General features: G+C 42.4%; 1 protein-coding gene across 1 annotated transcript in view; it reads right to left on the bottom strand.

Moving 5' to 3' along the window:
- The window catches only part of LOC311262208 (dual specificity calcium/calmodulin-dependent 3',5'-cyclic nucleotide phosphodiesterase 1A-like), a 182240-nt gene that overhangs the window by 28596 nt on the left and 131738 nt on the right, over window positions 1-21906 (bottom strand). The window lies entirely within an intron of this gene.

Below are 21906 nucleotides of genomic sequence, written 5' to 3'. Positions count from 1 at the left end.
ACCACCTCCGATGTTTTGTCTATTTGAATAATCCGGAGGTAATTAATCAAATCCGACTAAACAAGGTTAACTTGTATCAATTTAAATCAATTTAGTTAGTCTCATAGCTGAATTAGTGACTTCTTTATACAGTTTCCTCGGTTCTCCACATCAAAGCAAGTAAGCACAGACAACGACGTACGGTTAAATATGTTTATTTACTAAATAAATCAAGGTGAATAAATGAAATGATGATTCAGACAACAATAAAACAAACAGAAATGTGAAGACTATATGGTTAAAGTGACAGGATTATTTAAGGTGGATGAGCGATGGTAAAGTCGTGAGTCTGGGCAGCACTCAAATGTTACGAGAGTAATTTTGATACTAACGAGACCCTAACCGGACTTGTCTTGTGAAAAGATTATTATGAATTAGGAATTAAAAGAACACCAACTCATGAACGTTTAGTGAAACGTGTGCAAGATGCTTAGCCTACTTCGTCTGAAGAGTGGAGAAGCCTTTCGCTTCGATCTTTCTGCCGGATTTCGTCTGAGGGATTGCTGGCTCGCGGTAGCTGCGGGTCCCGAAGAAAGAGGGAAGATGCGGTCGATCCGACTTCACAGCAGGCGGCTCTCTCTCGTCCAGGTGTCGGAGAGAGATCAGCTGATCCAGCGCTCAGCAGAGGATGGTCCGGTTCGACCTCACAGCAGGCGACTCTCTCTCGTCCAGGTGTCGGAGAGAGATCAGCTGGTCCAGCGCTCAGCAGAGGATGGTCCGGTTCGCTGCCCAGCGGGATGGTACCGCTCGTGAGCGTAGAGGGCAGCGTAACTTCAGCTTGGCACAAAGTCGTTGCAAACCGTGGTCCTAGGTTTGTGGAAACAGGCAGTGACACTGCGCGTTTTGCTTGGCGTTTTTAGTCTTAAAAAAGACTGTTGTTTATCTTCACACTCTGAGTGGTGACTTTTAACTCTAATTCAACTGATATTTAACTTTCCTGACGAGGATAACGAAAGGATAAGGCTGGCCTGGCGCTTCCTCAGTTATTTCTCAATACAAGAATAATTAAACTGAATTCTGTTCCACTGAATAAAATAGTGATACTTAACAAAAATAGTAAGGACGGAACTTACTTCTATTAACATCTAACAAAAATAAAAGCTCTTAAAGATTATCGCACGTGGTCGATTGTACGGAGATTTTATACCTAGGAGCTTGTTACAAAAAGAAGCAAAGTAAAGTGTTGAAAAATTAAGCAAAGAAGAAAGAGAAAGAAAAAGAGAGAACGAGGGAGCTCTGTCCCTTGGTTTTAATAGTTCCGACAACAGGCGGAGCAAAGGGGGCGTACTGACCACACTCCCAGTGTGGATGTTTTAATTCCACACCTTTAAACTTGATTAATTCCAACTATCAAGTTAACGCTTCGAAATCGCGCTTAGCCTTTCTCAGAACTTTACCATGGCAAAAGTAGATGGACTTTTGTGAAACAATAAGACAGTATGATCTGATTAAAATCATTGAACACTTAAATGAAATCAACACTGGATCAGAACATAAGAATACACTTGAAGACAACGTAGGACTGATGAAACTGGTCGCTTATACATGTTCCTTCTAGTGTTAGCTTAAGGCTTGTGAAGAAAAACATTTTACAGACTTTTAAATTGTAGTTTATAAACACGTTAGAAAACTAAAAAGATCTCCGACAGTCTAATCCAGTTAACCATAACTTACCACTAGATGGCACTGTGACTCCACCAAACACCAGACACCAGTGAGCATTAAGCGGGATCTCAGTCCATGTTCATCACAGAAACTTAGGAATTGGTTCAGTTTGATGAGCTTATTTTACTGGATTTCAAATTGTAAGAATTAAACAGGTGAGACTCTGATTTAATGGTTAATTAGAAATGCTTCTGAAGTCTAGAGGAAACTCTGACCATTTGTTTGTAATGTACCAAAGATAACACTGAAACAGATGTGTCGTTAATCTCTTCAAAGAGAGGAGGTAGAGAAAGGGGGGGTTTTCCACCGTCCTTTTCTCTAGTGTGTGTATTGGAAAGTAGGGAGAAGAAGGGTGAGTTTGAGGGACGGATAGCAAGATCGGTCCATCAGACGTGTTACCTAATTACAATTATAAAGACATTATATCACAAACAATCCCGGTTCCTTTGGTTGAGGTTTTAAAGGAGAAGTAGCTTCATATGTTTCCTTCGTTTGACCTGTGTGAAAGGAATGTTCCTGTTGGTTAGGTCAAAAACAGTTCGTACAGGGGGGTTATCATCGTAAATTAATTCAAACTGATTCCCTCTGGTGGTTTTATGACGAGAGAGTGTTGTTCTCCCTCCTAAGAGATAACACGGGGAGACATCCCGGCGTCTCCATCTTGATAACGTCCTCACACAGATGGAAAGTGTTAATAATGAAAAAAAACAGGGCCTCAGCAGGTCACAGGTCCACATGAGATCGTAGGCATGTTTCCCTACACATTCAAAGCCAATCACAGCACTGCAGGGTGAGACTAGGTGGAACAGTTTGGGGAGAAGAGAAAAAAAACAGGCTCAGTTGACAGAGGTGCTTACAGTAGGCACATGCGTGTACAGGAAAAGGGAAAGTTTGTTTAGTATTGTGTTCTTGTTGGTGGAACATATTGAATGGATTTATTGGCTTTTGATATCGGATTGTGGACGACTAACTTGGTGACCAGTGGGTTAAGAGTGGAGTAGAGGGTGAGGAAGATCTGAAGCGGTTCAAAACTCAGGAAGGTGGAAACCCCAATTCCCTGGTTTTGTTACCATTTGAAGGAAAACTACTTCAGCAAGAGTGTTCAATGCATGTTTGTCATTGACTTTTGCAGACCCTCGCTATGATCTTTTAAATTTTAGAGATTAGGAAAAATGGCTGCATAGCCATTCACTAGCATTATCAATGTTGATGTTTCATAGCTAGCATGTGCAATGTAAGATAACGTTTGCTAGTGAGTGTCCATTGTGGCCATTTGAAATAGTCATTGTCAACCGATGTAAGCTGACTAAGCAGGAGCACCACCTGGCTTTGGCTTGTATATAGACAGGGAGTAGGCAAATTGATGTTGCTAAAGAACTCCAAGTGTCAGACTGTCATTAGCAGAATGATCTCTCGACATCAGAACACTGGTCCAGTGTGGGAAAGGCCTCGTAGTGGTGCCCCACGAGGAACAGACAGGGCAGATGACCTGTATCTGAGGGCCTATGCTTTACGCCACTGGGATGCCACTGCAACACAACTCCAGAGATGTCTGAGGGCTGTGAACAATCGTCACCACGATGGATTGAAAGCCAGACAACAGTTGCATGTGACACCCTTGAATGCCAGGCAACAGAACATGTCTGCAGTGGGCTAGGCAACATGTTGGTTGGACCCTCCAGCAGTCATAATCTGTTATGCAGTCTATGGTCCAGCTATGTCCACCCCATGTGCATCTTGACTGGTGATCACAGGTTGCCGCTGGACTGCTGGTATATAGAGGGGCCTGAGGTGGACCAGGTTGTGAGCTGATCTGCCCAAGGGAGGGAGAGTTATCGAGTTGTATGCTTCCTTGAAATTTTCCCTTGTCTTACACTCTCCAAACTTTTTGAAAGTGGGCAAGGTTGTTATCAGAGTAACATGGTTAAAATCCCCAAAAATCGCTATGAAGGCACTTGGGTGCAGGGTCTGATTTTTCGTGGTCGCGGAGTTGATTAAGTCAGCAGCCCGCGACACATCAGCTCCGGGACTTCCGCAGTGGGAGGAATGTATACAACATTGATAATAGACCAACTAGATTTGAAATAATTCATGTAAAATGTCCTGTTCAGATTTGATGCTTGCATCTCCAGTCTAAGCAAGAAGTGGGGAATGGAAAGTATTGGGGAAATGTTCTATAGCAGTGATCACTTTCCTCTTGTCAGCCAGTTAGGAAGATCAATATGTATATATTGGGTCTATGCAAAGGCCCCAATAATTTGCTGTGGTGCTTTTTAGAACACAACTAAAAGCAAGAATGTTAACCATTTGACAGTTAGAAACACTGGCTGGAGTGGGACTTTTCCATTCAGTATGCTCTGCAGCGTTTAGTTATCACTACCATCATGTTTACAAAGCTGCTGTGGAACGTGTTCAGGGACCTAAGGTCAAGGGGCGTCATAGAGAGCAATTAATATGCATGGAGGTGGGGGAATCACCTTTGGGAATCAGAAGAATCATACTTGTGCTCCATATGAATTTATTATAACTGTGCTCCGCTATCAATGTCCCACAGAACCCAATCGTCCATTACTCTCCATCCAGCGGCTTCAGCCAAATACCATCAACACCACTTCACCCACTCTTGCCTACTCTCCCCATTGTTTCCATCTGGAACTGGACAGTCACCTGCCTCCAGCGTGCCCTCAAGTACAGGAAAATCCACTTCCACCAAAATCCATTTCCGGGTTCTCTCCTGAGCGCCAATCACCTGGGGTGCACCGATGACATCACAACACAGCAACCTCCTCCAGCACCAGCAGCGGGCCAGGTCATATCTCCGCTTGTACCTGCTGCCTATGTGTCTCATCTGTCTAGCATTTTTTCTCTCTTCTCTTCCTTCTTTCTTTCCTTCAGCTAATGTAGCTTCTGCGGCTACCCCCAGTACCTCTCTACCAGCAACCACTAACTACCAAACCAGTTTTCATACTGCCACCGCCACTGCCACTTCCGGCCAGGGTGCTACCACTGCCGTTCATCCTCAATTTCCTCCTGTTCTAACCCTGTACCCCTCCCTCCCCCAACAACGCCCTGTTTTTTCTGTTCCCACAGCACCCCTTGCCAGCGCCCCCCTTGCTCTACCCATCATTAGGCCATATGACCACCGGTAACTATGCTGCTTTTAGCCGGGGATATCGAGCTGAATCCGGGCCCTCACAACTGGCCGTCAGCTAACATGGATCCGATTGTTAGCCACGCAGTGGGCCTACAACATCAACAGCTAGCTCCTCCTGTCAGTGGGGCTATCAATGGACTAACAAACTCAGCTCCACAGCTAATGCATCCAGGGCTAAAAATAATATCACAGCTCACGCAACCAGAGGCGAAAGTATTGGTGGACTTACTTCATCTGCCACCCCCGTTGTTTCGGCTCATCAGTGAGGCGGTCTCTGCATTCGCCGTCGCCAACATCCACCGGCATAGCGATAAAGAGTCTCCCTACAGGAATGGTAACGTCGGGGCTCCCATTGGGGATGTGTTTGAGGCTTCCAGCAGTCCAGCAGCTCGTGATCGGATGTCGCGCATTCCGAGGCGCCCAGCGGACCCGCTCTTGGAGGGCCTTTACTGCAGCGGAGAGGGTGGACTTGCATCGAGCTGCTCTGCCGACCGGACACACGGCGGGATCCTGACCATCGGCGGGGCCGCGCCAACGGCTTCGTGCAGCCCAGCAGTTGGCGGTTCAGGATCTCACAATGCTGTGGCCTCCTCGGTCGGTGGGCCTGCATCGGATTGTGCTGATGGTGTGGCCGTGCCTATGACTCCCTGCGGTCCAGTTTGCGGTTCGGAGTCGTGCAGTGCGGAGGCCCTTCCGTCCACTGTATCCAGCGCCCTTCAATGCAACATTGTACTAACTGAGACTATCCCCCGGAGTACAACATCCCATATTAGCCAGGCAGCTGGTGGCCTGACTCCGGAGATCAAGGTCAAGGACTTTAAATCAACTTTTAGCGAGAAAGGTTTGCATTTTTTACATCTTAATGTCAGAAGTCTCCCACCAAAAATCGATGAAATTAGCCAACTGATGATGCATTCAGAGGTTGGGGTCATCTGTTTCACTGAAAGTTGGTTGGATGAAACCGTAAGCGACCAAGAAATTTCCATTAATAACTACAATATAGTTAGGAGGGACCGTAATAGAAAAGGTGGCGGGGTTTGTGTATATGTGCGCTCAGATGTTGCGTTTAACTGTAGAGACAATATTGCTAGTGATTTAGAGATCGTTTGGTTGGATATATGTTTACCAAAAACAAACCCTATTTTACTGGGGGCTTGTTATAGACCGCCGGGCCATGCTACTTTCTATGATAAACTTGAACAGGTTCTCTTGAGTTTATCGGAAAAAGAGAGCTCTGAGTTGATTTTAATGGGGGATCTGAACACAAACGTATTGAGCTCTGCTGATCCTACTTGCAAAAAGCTTGAGGATCTGTGTTATTCTTTTGGTTTTGAACAGCTGGTAAAACAACCCACGAGGATAGGCAAGACTTGCGAGAGTATTATTGACTTAATTTTGGTTTCTGACAAAGCTAAAATATCTCAAAGTGGCACTATTACTTTTGGCATGAGTGATCACAACATAATATTCTGCACAAGAAAAATAGGCAAAAAAAACTTTTTACTCCCACAAGTCTGTACTATCAAGGTCATTTAAACATTACTCCCAGGAAACTGTCATGATGTTAGTTGATGAGATGGACTGGTCCCCTGTACTAAACTGTTCATGTGTTAACATAGCATGGTCATATTTTAAAAATAGATTTTTAGAAATTATTAACAAGGTGGCCCCTCTTAGACAAACCAGGGTAAAACAGCGCTCCGGCGAATGGTTTGATAAAAATATTCATGACGCTATTAAAGACAGGGAAAAGGCTCTTAAGATGTTCCATAGAACATATAAACAAACTAGAAATAAGACACAGGAACTGATCAGAGGCGCAAAAACAACTCATTATAAGAATAATATAGCAAATAATAAAGACAACCCGAAGAAGCTATGGAAGACTCTAAAGGAACTGGGGGCCGCCAAGACAAATACCAAGACACCAAGAAGCACAGGACTAATAATAAATGGTATACTGAACTTTAACAAAAAAGAGGTTGCTAACCACTTTATCACATATTTCTCCTCAGTAGCAGAACAGCTGGTCTCAAACCTGAACGCTTCTTCTGGTCTATTTAACATTGGCAGGGTGAGATCATTTTATTCAAAACTTGGAGCCTTACCCAATGCATTTGCCCTAAAGAAGGTGGAGGTAGGGGAGATAGAAAAAATGCTCTTGCAGCTAGATTGCTCCAAGGGCCCTGGGTTAGATGGGTTATCCCCGCGTTTTCTGCGAGATGCTGCTGTAAAAATAGCCCCTTACATTACACATATTTTTAACATGTCTGTTGAATCTGGGGTATTTCCCACTGACCTTAAGAGGGCCAAGGTAGTTCCACTTTTTAAAAAGGGAAACAGCCACGACCCTGGTAATTACAGACCGGTCTCAATTTTGTGCACAGTCTCCAAAATTTTTGAAAAGGTGGTCAATGAGCAACTCAATAAATACATGAATAGAAACAACTTAATGTTTAAATTCCAATCAGGATTCAGGAAATCACACTCCAGGGAGTCATGCCTGCTCTATCTATCCGACACTATACGCAAGGAGATAGACAATGGAAATTTATGTGGAATGGTGTTACTTGACCTGCAAAAGGCATTTGACACTGTAAATCATGACAGATTAATTGATAAACTTGAGGCACTGGGACTGAGACAGCTCCACCTGTAGGTGGTTCAGATCATACCTGTCAGGGAGAGAACAACTGGTGGCCCTGGGGGAGGAGCTGTCTGACCCCAGAATAGTAAAATGCGGCGTTCCACAAGGAAGCATTCTCGGCCCGTCTTTGTTTTTAACATATATAAATGATATGCCAGACGCCTGCTCATGCGACCTCTTCCTGTATGCTGATGACTCAGCACTGTTAATGTCCCATAAGCATCAATCCACAATAGAGAGTACCCTGAGCACAGAGCTAGCTTCTGTAAACAGCTGGCTGATTGACAACAAGTTGTCCTTACATCTTGGTAAAACAGAGGCCATCTTGTTTGGCTCAAAGTATAGATTGAGCAGATGCTCTGAATTCAGGGTCACTCTGAATAATGTTGTGGTCAGTGCAAAATCATCAGTAAAATACCTGGGATGCATCCTAGAAAACAATCTGGATGGCAGGAGTATGGCCAATATGGTCCTAAGCCAAGTCACTAGGCTCACAAAGTTATTAGCTAGAAATGCCAAATTTTTAGATAGGCCAACAATGGTAATATTAGCTAATGCATTACTTTTAAATCATTTCGAATTTGCAAGCACCTCCTGGTTTGAAGGCCTAACATGTAAACTTAAAGGGAGGTTGCAAACTGCACAGAATAAACTAATGAGAGTCATTTTGAACTTGGGCCATAGATCACATATAGGTAGGTCACAATTTGCAGAACTTAACTGGCTACCTGTTGAGTCACGTGTTGTTATGACTAGGCTGAATATGATACATAAAATACTGTTTGGTAGCGCCCAAACGTTCCTAGCAGGTCTGATTATCAAGGTAAAGGACAAACACAAGGTTTGCACTCGTGGCAGCATCTCAGATCTGTGTCCATATTCCTTCAAAACATCTGTAGGCAAAGGCACCTTTGCCTACATAGGGACAGTGCAATGGAACAAATTAGATAGGGATATAAAAGTCATATCCAGCCTAAACTCCTTTAAAGGCAGAATTAAGGCCTGGCTACTAGAGAGGGTAGCGGAATAGAGATGGTAACCATCGAATGTATTTAATTTCTTTTTTTCTTAAAAAAGATTTATTTGGTTTTATGGTTTTAGGTGACCATTATACACTCTGTGAGTGTCATGTCATGTCTTGCCTTAATGTTTTAAGTGAGGACCACAATGGAAATAAGTCCTGGACTTTCTTGTGTTTTTATCCTCAATTGTACTTTTTATGTCTTAACATGGGAGACATTTTATGCTGCAATTAAATAAATCAAATCAAAATCAAATCAAACTTCACTCTGGCTTCTGCCACCCTTCCCAAAACATTCTCAAAGCAACACTCTGAAAACGTTTTCAGAAAGTTATATAGGCCTACAATCACAAAACATGTATTCTCAAATATTCCTGTAATGTGATATGTTAACAAAGGAAGGAAGTTTTAGCTGTAACATTCTTGTTTTGGAGATGTCTGTGAAGTAACATATTATAGAATGTTCTTCTAAAAAACATTCCAACAATGTTATATGATAACAACGGAAAAACATTCTCAAAGCAACACTGAAAATGTTTTCGGCCTCCAATTATAGAACGTTTTTTAATAAAGCATCCCACAATGTAACACGATATCAACGGAAGAACATTGTCAAAGCAACACACGGAAAATGTTTTCAGGATGTCATTGATACCTCAGATCACAGAAAAGAAAATTCTAAAATGTTCCTGTAATGTCATATGTTAACAAAGGAAGGATGTTTTAGGTGTAACATTCTTGGGATTATTTGGGGATGTTATTAAGGCCTCCGATTACAGAACTTTCTTTATAAAATGTTTCTGTATTGTGATATGTTCACAAAGAGATAACATTCTCACTGCAACATTCTGAGGATGTTTGGGGGACATTGTTGAGGTAACAGATTATGTTGTTTTATAAAATATTACATGATCACAAAAGAAGAACATTCTCACTGCAACATTCGGAAAAAAACTTTTCAGGATGTTATTAAGGCCTCAGGTTACAGAATGTTTTTTTTATAAAAGGTTTCTGTAATGTGATATGTTAACAAAGGAAGAATATTCTCAAAGTAACATTCAGAAAATGTTTTCGGGATGTTATTAAGGCCTTAGACAGAGAACTTTCTTTGAGAAAATGTCCCAACCCACACCAGCTCCAGGGAAGCAGGCTAAGTTACCTCCCCAAAGCCAATGCAAGCCAAGACACGACCAAACACACCACAATGAAGTCGCTAATGCATCCAGACTCCCAGCCGTCCCGGGGCTGATAAATTGGCTAGGTTGCCGTTTGCAAATGACTTTATCAGCGACAAAGCAACGCCAGATCCATGCTGTCGCTGTTCTGGCCACTGGCTGCTCGCTCCCATGCAACAGGTCGCTGTCTGCAGTTGCCCTAATGGACATCAGTGTCATTCTGATTCTTACACATAGGCCTAGTAGGCCTTCCTTTAAATTTTTGAGAACATCCAAGTGTAGCAAAACATCTTTTGAAAATGATGTAGGGATAGGGATTAATAGACATGACTGTCCCCTTCCTTGATGTCCATTTGTCCTGATCGCTACTTTTCCAGGACAAATCGAGAATATCAAAAGAAAGGTGACCAGGTGGCATTATTACCAGGTCCTACAATCTCACACCTGTTGTGTACTGTATCTTAGATGTAATTAGCTGGGTTTTGTGAGCTATACATTGATAATCAAATTTACAGTGTGAACATGGAAGATTTATCTCCAAAAGGCCATTTGTGGATCATGACTCATAGCATGCTACCTAAGCGTAATTCTAACTTGTGTCAATCACAATCAATGAGTCAAGGATATTCAGGTAAAATCAAACAAATCATTTTTTAGCCTAAGTCCGTGTCCTAACTGGATGCGACGCGAGCGAGCGTCCGACAATCGCGTCACATCTGACGCTCTCTGTCCTGACTGAATGCATTGACTATGTGCATTTGTTGTCATGGAAACACATCAGCTGTGCGCTCGACATCCGACTGGAGAGAGACGTAACTACCTGGTTAAAAGATGGGTGAGTACTTGCTTCCTACGTTTGTACTTAAAACAGAAAACAAGTTTTATATTGTGATTTTAGATGTTTCTTGACATATAATATAGCCAACAGCAAGTTAGTTGTTATTAGCGAGCGACATTCACGTCAGTTATGACTTATAACTGACGTGAATTACAGTGTGGGCAACTGGTCTGAACTTATGAGACCAGTTGGCCACACTGTAACCGATAGATATCTATGTGTGTAATTAGGGGCATAGCGCCCTCTACCATTCAAACATTAAACGTCACCCAAAAACAACAGGACTAATTAGACTTCGTTGTTTTCAAACAGGACCCTTTTACAGACGTCAGGAGTTAAAAAAAAAGGAAAGTGGCTGCTTTTCTACTCCTCCAGCAGAGTACCTCCAGCAGGACAAGGCAATGGGTCCATCCTCTCAACCAGGCACGAAAAGAGCAGGGGGATTACTATAACCTTGTGCAGGAATTTGCACTTGACAGCAAAAGATACCAAAACTACTTCAGGATGAGTGCTGCCCAGTTAGAAGAGGTGTTGTCCTATGTAGGTCAGGACCTTTGTAAACAAACAACCAACTACAGAGAGCCAATTGAGGCTAAGCAGAGATTGGCTATCACATTAAGGTAAATGAAAAGACACACGCTTTAGATAATAGATAATAAAAGTATTATTTTTTATTTATTCCATGCAAAATACTTCCTGTAAATCTGTGTAATTAAATTGAGCAATCAAACATGTAATAATAGATAAAGAGACAGTAATAAATAACAAGAATATAGAATAGAATACAGGAGTTAATAACAATTCAAAGCCTAATTATTCATAATTGTTCATAAGTGGGGTTGTTTGGGTTGTTGAAATAGTAAGGGCTGTGGTGGGGTGGGATGGGGTGGTATGGTCGTGGGGGAGGGTGAAAAACCTGGTTGTTATCCCAATTTAAAATTGTGGTCAACAGCTGTGCCTTCAGCTGGCCCTTGTTGGTTGTCACTTGCTTGAATTCTGGCAATAAACTGGGCAAAAACATTTCATCTGGGTCATCAGGTTGAATAGGAGTCCTCAAAATCTCATAGAGGTCTTCGGTGGAGGGGTTCTGTGGTGGATTTCTTTCCCGCTTCCTTCTTTTGGAGCTGTAGGAGTGGGCCCTCTCTCCTTCATCTCTCTGCTCTCTCACCTGTCTCTCCTCCCCACCATTTCCCTCACCTCCCTCCCACTCTCCACATCTACTCTCCTCTCATCCTCATCTTCATCTTCCACTTCCACCTCTTCAGACCTTTCTCCTCCCTCCTCCTCCTCTTCTGTCCTCACTACATCTACCTGGTCAAGGCTGCTTCTGGAACTGAAAATAGACAAACATCCATGGTGCTTCAAATATGTAGATGTCATAGTGCAATATGTTACAGAAAAATAATTAAGTAATGCTTTGTCCAAAATGAATAGATGTACAATATTTCTAATAATATGAATGCACCTTATTGGAGTAGTTTAGGCCCAATGTCACTGTGGGCTCATGCGTTTTAACTCCATGGTTTTTGATACTTTATACCTCCACTCCACTATATTTTGTGACCCAATATAGTGCTTTTTACTCCACTACATTTATTTGACGGCTTTAGCAACTAGTTATTTTGCAGAATTAGATTACAAAATAAAACACACACTGTTACTTTTACAAAATAAACACACTGTGGAATTGCTACTTTCACTTAATCCTACCATCTTTCCCTGAGATGTGGCAGCAGAAACCACATGGATTTCAGGTGTCTCCATTCCTTCTTACCACTCCCCTCTGACCCACTGGGTGGAACAACTTTCCGGAGTCTGTTGAAAGTGTCACGCAAAGATTTCCACTTGTTCTTGCAATGCTCTGGATCTGTTAAGAAAAGAAAAAAATATTATTCAATGCAAATAAAATGTAACTAAACATAGGTCTTTCTTTTGCAGATACATGGCATCAGGGGACTCCATGCATTCAATGGCCTATGACTACAGAGTGGGGGTGCAAACAGTGTCAGACTGTATCCTGGACACCACCAAGGCCATTGAAAAGCACATGCTGCACCGCTTCCTCCCTCAACCTACAGAAGAAACCTGGGCTATGGTGGCCAGGGGCTTCTAGGTGAAATGGCAGTTTCCCAATTGCTTTGGAGCACTAGATGGGAAACATATTGCTATCACAGCTCCACCCAGGAGTGGAAGTCTCTTTTTTAATTATAAAGGGACCTTCTCTATTGTACTGCTGGCCCTTGTTGATGCAAACTACAGGTTTCTGGTGACACAAATCGGAGATTTTGGCAGAACCAGCGATGGAGGGGTCTTCAGGAACTCTGCACTGCGCAGGGGGCTGGAGAACAACACCCTCCATGTACCACCACCAACAACCCTGCCAGATGCTGAGTTCCTAGGGGAGGTGCCTCATGTCGTAGTCGCTGATGCGGCATTTCCCCTAAAGCCATTTCTCCTGAAGCCCTTTGGAGGACGAAACCTCTCTCGGGACAGAGCTACATATAACTATCGGCTGTCAAGGGCTCGCATGACAGTAGAGAAGGCCTTTGGTATGCTGGCTGCAAGATGGAGGATCATCCTCCGCACCATCCATATGTCGGTGGAGAAAGTGGACACACTGGTTGTGGCAGCCTGTATTCTGCATAACTTTCTCACGAGGCCTGGTGATGCAGAGTGCAGGCTGTCGTGCGAGGGTGAAAACCTGCAGTCAGTGAATGACCATCCGAACCGCGGTGGTCAGGAGGCATTGGCTGTGCGGGATAAGTTTGTGCGATACTTTTCTGAAGCCACTATAGTAAACACATAGGCCTACTGCTGGAAATGAAATGAAATCAGCACCTGCACATGACACAGATTTTTATTGTATGGTATTTTGTATGTTTTTCTTTGAATAATATTTTTAAAAGCAATTCTTAATTTACTTACTTATATTAAATGACATGGCATATTCCTTATTTCTATTATCAGTGACTGTACATAGATTTCAGAAACAGACAAAAAAGAAAATGTATTATCAGACCCTGCATGTGTAATCTATTTGTTGATGTAATATCTCTCTTTGTCATCTTTATTTAAAAAAAATAATCTTTTTCTCATCAAATTAAACAGTTCAATTTACAATTATGTTTGTGTGAATACAATTTTCCTTAACTAGGAATGTTGTTGAATGCTAAAGAGGACTAACTTACACTAGAAATACAGAATTACTATAGTGGCCTCACTCCCAAAGAAAACAATGGGCTCTATGCACAGCTCCACTACATCCTGAACTTAATGCTGCTATGTTATTTCCTGTCTTACATTATTGGACAAGCTGATTAATCCAGGTGTGTCTGAGTAGTCACAATGGTCAGACACACCTGGATTAATAAACAGAGCCATGCATTAGTCAAAGCATTAAAATGTTAAATATTTGGGTCAGTAATGATCACTCTATTAAAAATAGTGATAAATAAATTTGAGAAATATTAACATCAATGTTGCACTGTACACAGTACAGACAGATGATGATGTTAAGTGAAAAAATAAACACAAAAACAACAAAACCAAAACAGACATGGAGAGGATTATTTCAGGGGCACAACCTGTTTAACCCTACGTTAAACCGTTCAACCAACGGTTGTTTAACGGTAGTTAACAGTAACTAGATTGACAGAAAACCTGATGTAGCAACGGTTTATATCAACTTTCAGTTAGGCTATAGCATGAAGAACAAATCCGCCTTCTCCGGAGACTATAACACGGTGTACAATGTAACAATGTTACAATGTTGCGGGTATTGATATTGTATCATACCATCTCTACTTTGTAAAAATAAGCTAGCTAGTAATGCATCCTAGCAGAAAACACACAAACATAACTTACCAGAGACTTTTAACTCCCGGGCGATCTCCCTCCAGGCAGCTGCCACCTTATTGACGTTTATATAGTGAAATGAGGAGGTATTGTACAGGTAGCTCCTCATTTCAACCAACTGAATCAGCTGCTCCTCGTCCATGGCGCTGTCTACGCGAGCGACAGAAAATAGAAACCGGGCGTCGGGCTCCAAACGGCGCATCGTGTCGCGCTGCATCGCGCTGCGTCGCGCGCAGCCAGTTAGGACATTCACATAGAAAACCATTGATTTTGCAGCTGTCGCTCGCTCGCGTCGCATCCAGTTAGGACACGGTGTAATATCACAAATCACAAATTTACCTCAAGGGGCTTTACAATATGTATTCTACAGCACAGGCTACATGGGGGGGGATTTCCTACAGGTAAACCTCAAGAAGAGCAACAGAGGAAGGATCCCTTTCCCGGGATTGAAAGACATGTAATATGCATGTAAAATGCCAGTATGGACAATCGGGGTGACAAAATTAGAGATAAATTCAGGAGGATGACAACATCAGATCAACAGTGTTTTACAGTAAGTTTTACATATGTGAATATACAGTAATAAGCATGCTGTCAATACAGTACATAATTTGGTAAATGTAAGCAGTAGAAACTGTCAGAATATTTACATGAGAAAAGGTTGGTTGCATCACCCATATTGGTTATAGTCTAAAGCCATCATGCTGATGACAATTAATGGTGACAGGCTGCATGTTGGTGGATTTGAGATAAGATGAAAATTATTTTACCATGAAATAACAAATACATATAGTCTACAGTATGGACAGACTATTGGACTGGCCTATAATTGACGTGTGCATACTAGGGGTGTGCGGAGCAGCCGATATTTGTATTTGTATTTGTATTTGTTGAGGGGGGAAAAGTATTTGTATTCGAGTAAAATTCAAAATAGGCGTACATTTTAATTTTTTTTGAGTTACACTTCTAATTTCATTTATAGTGTAAGTATTCTTTAATTATCCATTATAATAATTATGGATATGCAATATTGGTTGATGTTTTTCCATAAATCAAGCAATGAACATAAGAAAATAACATAACAGCCATTACCTCATCCATGGTTAAACCAACAACTAATAAAATATCATTGTGAACATTATGAACCCCACCACCACCCGTCCTTGTTGGAGGACGTTGAACAGACAGAATAAAAACAAATAATACTTAAAAGAACTGTTCTTTCTAATGCACAGAGCTCCAAGAACTACACTTGATCTGTAAATAATATGACATAGTAGCCTATAGCTAACGGTCATTATGCTTCTGGCCTCAACCTGGGGTCCGTTTCACAAAGCAGGTTCAACAAACTCTGAGTCTAACCTTGAACTCTGAGATAGGAAACTCTGAGTTTTCGGTTCCAGAACAGCTGATTTGAGTTAGTTTGATCAACTCGGAGTAGTTTCACCTGGAGTTAAGCGCGTGCGCCACAAGTATAAAAAGACAGCATCAATGGAGCCTCGATTCGACGAGTCACCATGGCAACGGGGAAGAGGAGGGCTACGTTTTTCACCCCACTGGGCGTTTCAGGGCGAGGCACACTTTTCTGACTGCTCTGCATACAGTTGCCTTGCTCAAGTGCTCTGCATCTCCGACGTTGTATAAAAAAACTCCCTATTCAAAAAAAACAAAAAAACGCAGCGCAACACACAATATCTGCTGGGATGTGAGAGCATGACTTCGGTTGGTAATGTTGGAAATGTAAGGACGGATTAGGTTGTGTATGTAAATGATGGACTGTGACATGAAACGGTACCGCTCAAAAAGATAATTGTCTGGAAATGCAAGAACATCTATACGCGGTCTGATAATCATCTCCCGACGAATATTTAATTCTCTGCGCAGTAATGCTGCACCTTCATCCACGGGATCATTATCAAAAGGACATACCATGGTAGTGATAATAGTCGCCACCTAATATAACTTCTAATGTAGGCCGACTGACTGATTTATGCAATGATTTTCTCAAAAAACAGACGGCAGAACTATATTACGCCAAAACTCACCTGCTGATTGAATGAATGAGGAAATCAAATACCGTGTGTGGCTGAAAGAGGGCGGAGACAGAGAGAAACTAGAGGTTTGTTGAGAAAAACCTGGTCCCGACCAGATTAGGTTCATAGAGTATGTTACCATGGTAACTGACCAAGAGCTTAAGTTACCTCTCTCTGTGAAACAGGCTAGAGTTACCCCTCTTTCTCTGGTTTGAGTTACCTCCCTTTGTGAAACGGAAAACTCAGAGTTTCCCTCATTTCAGGGTTAACAGACTCAGAGTTTTCACTAAACCTGCTTTGTGAAACGGACCCCAGGTCTTTTTAGTAAACTTTCCTCCCCCGGTCTGCTGTCAGCAGGGTTGCCGGCTGCAGCAGCCTCGCGCCCGTGAAGTGGGCTCAAGCCGCGTTCAGCCGCGCTGGAGCGGAGCGGGGGAGAGAAACAATGTGTATTTCTTTTACTCTGTGGAAGATCTCCCAACGGAGTGAGGGACAAAGCAAGTGGGACAGATCTGCCCAGTCCCTGAGCAGCGCGCGTTTCACAGACAAGCCACAACGCAGAGTGTTAACAACGTCCCCTGGTTCAGCAGCACCATGGACAGCTGCGGGGGCAGGGGGGTCGGAACAGCAGTGTTTTGACGCCCCCACCCCCGACTCCTGAACGTCACTCACTCACTCATCCGGGCATGTACTGCGGTCTCATGAGGAAACGTAGCTTTTTGATATGATGCTTTTCTTGTTCCCGAATACAAATATTTTTTAAAGTATTTGTTCGAAATAAGTATTTGTAAAAAACACGTTATTTGTGCCTTTCCGAATACCGTATTCGGGTTCGGCTCCACCCCTAGTGCATACATATGAGGTGCTATTATCTGCCACTCAAAAATTATGCAATTTATTTAAAACAATGTAATTGATATTAAGAAAAACCTGCACAAAAACTAAGCCACAATATTGAAATGGATGCTATGAAAGTGACTCATAAACTACCAAAACATAGGCCTTATACAAATGAGCATGTTATTTATTATGTAATAAGTGATGCATTGACAGAATCGAAATAGGTTTTCGTTTGAAAAGCCGCGCATTTTCCTAAAATTCAAGTTTCAGACTTGCACCAATAGCTAACGGGGAGGCTGATGACGTGGTCTGATCCTGCCACAGAGGTCTGTGGCCATAGACGTCGGAACTAGGGGTGCGGCCCCACGCACCCCATCAGCCTCCCTACCCACTGAATTACGCTTTAAAAAAATAAAGAATCCATAAATGGAATGACATATTTTACTGTCATGAGGAGTGAATATTGTAGAAAAACATTAATGTCCGCACTAGTATTAATGATGTGAAGGAATCAGAATGCATGACTGTTGCAGTCAAAATATAGAACCCTTTATTGTGCAAGTTTTGCAACTTGAAAAAACATCTTTTGTAAACCAACTGGCTACACAATGTATACAAAACATCTCCTGTAACTGCAAAATGAAGACTTCTTTATCCACTGAACATTAATTAAGGCAACATCCATAAATAATATTGAGACAAATAAATAGAAAAGGTGTGCAACTTGCATTAATATATTGCTTCAAGTCCAACCAGGTAGTATTCAAGTATTACAAATATAAATGTTTAACTTGAAGACTTCTTAAACAACTAAACTTCCACTAAGGCAACTTGCATCCAAATTGACTTTGCTTCAAGATGAGGTATACTGGTACACACATTTAAAACAAATGCATATTAAACTAAAACTTTTAAAGTATGCAACTTGCATTAGTAATACTATTGCTCAAGCCCAGGCACAGTACACAGTAAGTAAAAAAAAGGGTGCAACTTGGCTTGCAGGATTATCCTGTAGCATAGAAACAATATTCACACATTTCAACTTTATGGACAAGCTCCATAAATTTGGCATCTCAGCTATTACAGATTTTGAGCAAGGAACACCAGACGGTCCACAGCATCTGGTTTGAGTGCAGCTCTGTGGCACGTGACAATATTGCCCCCAGTGCTGAACACTCTTTCAGATGGAGCACTGGAGGCAGGTATGCATAAATACTGTCGAGCTAGTTTTGCAACACGGGGGAAATTTGCCTGATGGCATCTCCACCACTCCAAAGGGTCTGCATCACTGTCAACCTCTGTGGTCTGCAAGTAGGCTCTCAGCTCCATCTTGATGCTTTCCTCCTCCGAGAGTGTTTCTCCGCTGCAGCCCATGCTGCTGGTGCTCTGCTTTTTGAAAAAGCTGGACAGGGTCTTTTTTCTTTTTTCCTCAGGTGGAGCAACAGGCCCTGCTGCTGCTGCTGCACCAGAAGGCCCTGAGAGAGGGTCTTGCTGTTCATCCTTTAGTGACTTGATTTCTTCGACTGCTCTGGAAATGACGTGTTCCACCTTTTCTTGCTTCGTGTAGGTGGTTCTGAATCGTGGATCAAGGAAAGATGCGATATCGAGCAGGTCATCTGTGACCGGATCTGAGTATTTCTCGTTCAAGTAGGCTAGAATCTTTCTCTTCACATCCTTGGTCAGTTTAGTATTGTTGTCTTCCTCAGCAAGAATGCTGGTGTTGAACAGATGAAGTACTGGCTTGACGTAGGACACGCTGACGTACTGCTCTCCAGACAAGGCATCAGTGAAGTCCTGGAGTGGGCTCAACACCTGACAGACAGACAGACAGACAGAGAGAGAGAGAGAGAGAGAGATTTATTATTGTTATTTATTTCCATAACAATGAAATTAAAGTGCATCCATTGCAGATTAGAAAAGGAATAGAAAAAAAGAGAGCACAATATAAAAGAAAAAACATCCACACACCTTGTTGACAGCCTCCAGGACATCCATATCTTGCCAACTGATGACCAAGTGCCTTGATTTTCTGTCAGCTTTTAGAACCTGACTGATGGCTCTCTCCTGCTCAAGTACTCTTTGTATCATCATCTGACGTGATCCCCACCTGGTGGGCGTCTCAGTTGTGAGCATGTGCTTCGGAAGACCCAGCTCATCCTGAGCCATGGCCAGGTCCCTCCTTTTCTTCCAAGAATATGAAAAGGCTGCCACAATTTTTTTGCAGACTCCAACTGCGCGTTGTATGTGGTCATCTTTCACAACTCTCTCTGTAAAAACAACAAAGAAAGAATGTTAGTTTGCTAATACTAATGTTAAATTAATTAACCCCCCCCACCACCACAGACAAATTATTCCAATAAACCCACACATGGTAAGTTGAGGATAAATCTCAAATCATGACAAGTCATAATAATATAATAACTAGTGCTTACCAATGGCCAGGTGAAGCCTGTGACCGAAGCATTGGAGTCTTGTCCAGTTATTCAGCTCGACAGTCTTAATGATGTTGGCTCCACTGTGTGTTGTTATGGCCACAAGTCTCTGCTCAGAAAGCCCCCAGGAATCAAGTGCCTCTTGCAAGCCTGCTGCAAGTAACTCGCCGGTGTGGTCATCGGGGAAATAGCTTGTTTGCAGACAATGACTACGCAACACCCAGTCCTCACTTATAAAATGAACAGTCAGGCTTAGGTATGGTCCCATGCTGCGACTAGACCACAAATCAGTCGTTGCTGAGAAGTGGGGAACTGTAGCCACGTCTGCTTCTAGCTTGGCTCTGTGCTTTTGGTACAAGTTGGGGATTGCTGTTTGGCTTAAGTATTTTCGACTTGGTAAAACATATCTGGGATCCAGTATTTTAATCATGTCCCTGAAGCCTTCTTTCTCAACAGTACTAAGTGGTACCATGTCTTTGGCTATGTGGATGGTGATGGCGTTTGTAATGTCGTTCCACCGTTTGCTTTTGTTGTTGTAGGCAGTCCCCCTAGCAAACGCGTCTTTGAGTGACATTTGACTCGTCTTTTCTCCCGCAGTGCCAACTTTACCTGCAGACGTGGAGGACGCAGATCGTAGTTTCATGCATTCTTGATATTCCAGGACATGCTTGTGGCTGGGGGTGATGAAGCAAATTGCTTGTGTTGCCTCCTGCGGCTACAACTTTAGCCCAACAGCATTTGCAGAATACTGTTGTTTGTTCGACGTCGGATTTTTTAAAGCCGAAGAATTTCCAAACAACAGACACGGCTCCTCTTTTCGGCACAAGTTCTTCTGTTTCATTGCTTGCTCGTTCTGAAACTTCAGTTTCAGAACTTTCGCCGTGTTTATCCATTTTTTCACCGCTCAATGACGTCCGTACGCTTAACACAGGCTGTGCTCTCACATGCTGCTTGTTTGGTGCAGCTGCTAAACAGCCCCCTCTCAAACAATGTCCGGCGGCGCGACGTTCCGCCGCTCTGTGTTCCCAACGTTCCTACGCTACACACTCACCGGTATTGGGGTATATGAAAAATTCATATCATAAAAAAAAAACACCGGTATTCGGTATGAACCGGTATACCGCCCAGCACTGCTGTCAGTTGCAGCAGTTGGAGAACAGTATTTTTGTGTTTTCTTATGTTATATTCAAAAAGTCATCCATTCACCAGCAGTAGTAAAAAACAGTAGTAGTTATCAGTGGGATCCAGCAGAGGGAGTGTAGCACTTTTGAGTGATGTTAGGGAACACCTCGCTTCCTCCCTTCAGTCATTATATGATCTGAGGAAAGTTTTGTCTTTCACTCAAATACTCCCTTTTCAGGTATGAGTTCCTCATAATAACGGTTAATATTTACTAGTGTGTTAGGTGAATGTGTATATGTGCTCAGGAAACTATTGGTAATACAGTGTATCGTGAGGTTATGGAGTTGTTTACCTGACGACGATTAAGCTAGCCTCCTCCTGCGATGCCAATGCTAATGCTACTGTACGTCGCCTGTGGAATAGTAGTACTTCATGGCCGTAAAAAAAACTATGTGACTAATGTTGTAGTGTGTTGGCTTTTCTATATTTATGTTGTTGAAATGTTATGGAGTGAGTGTACTACTGTAAATTGTGAGTTGCAGTTACATGTTATGTTCACTTTATCACTGGCATTTAAAGTTGGTTAAAAAATGCAAGTGCTAGGTGACATAATAGATGTTTTGATCTACATTTACTATGGTAATATTCCAGTAAAGTCGTATTTCAGTTCAGCAGGAGAATTGTACACATTGTCATACTGGCGTTTGTATGTGGTTACCTTGATAATTCAGTCATTATACACATGATCTGACGAAAGTTGTGTCTGTTCATCTTTCACTCAAATACTCCCTTTTCAGGGCTTTTACACTAACATAAAAATAATAATGTGTGTGTGTACTGTATGCACCCCAATGTGTGTACATTAACAGGACATAGACTATTAAAACAGCAATAATTCTGCCTACTGAGCAGCAGTCAGACAGCTATTATTTTTACTTGTGATTTATCGTGAGTGCAGATACCGTTTTTACACCCAATTTAGCGCCTTAACGCTTAAAACAAGCGATTGACCGTTTTTCTGATATGTGCTGGAAAATAGCGTGTTCACCCGGGTATTGTGTTTACATTACTGCGGAGCAGAGGTGGAC

Source organism: Pagrus pagrus (genome assembly GCF_965226575.1).
Source record: "Pagrus pagrus genome assembly, chromosome: 9".
NCBI classification, from domain to species: domain Eukaryota; kingdom Metazoa; phylum Chordata; class Actinopteri; order Spariformes; family Sparidae; genus Pagrus; species Pagrus pagrus.
This window is presented reverse-complemented; position numbering and strand designations above follow the sequence as displayed.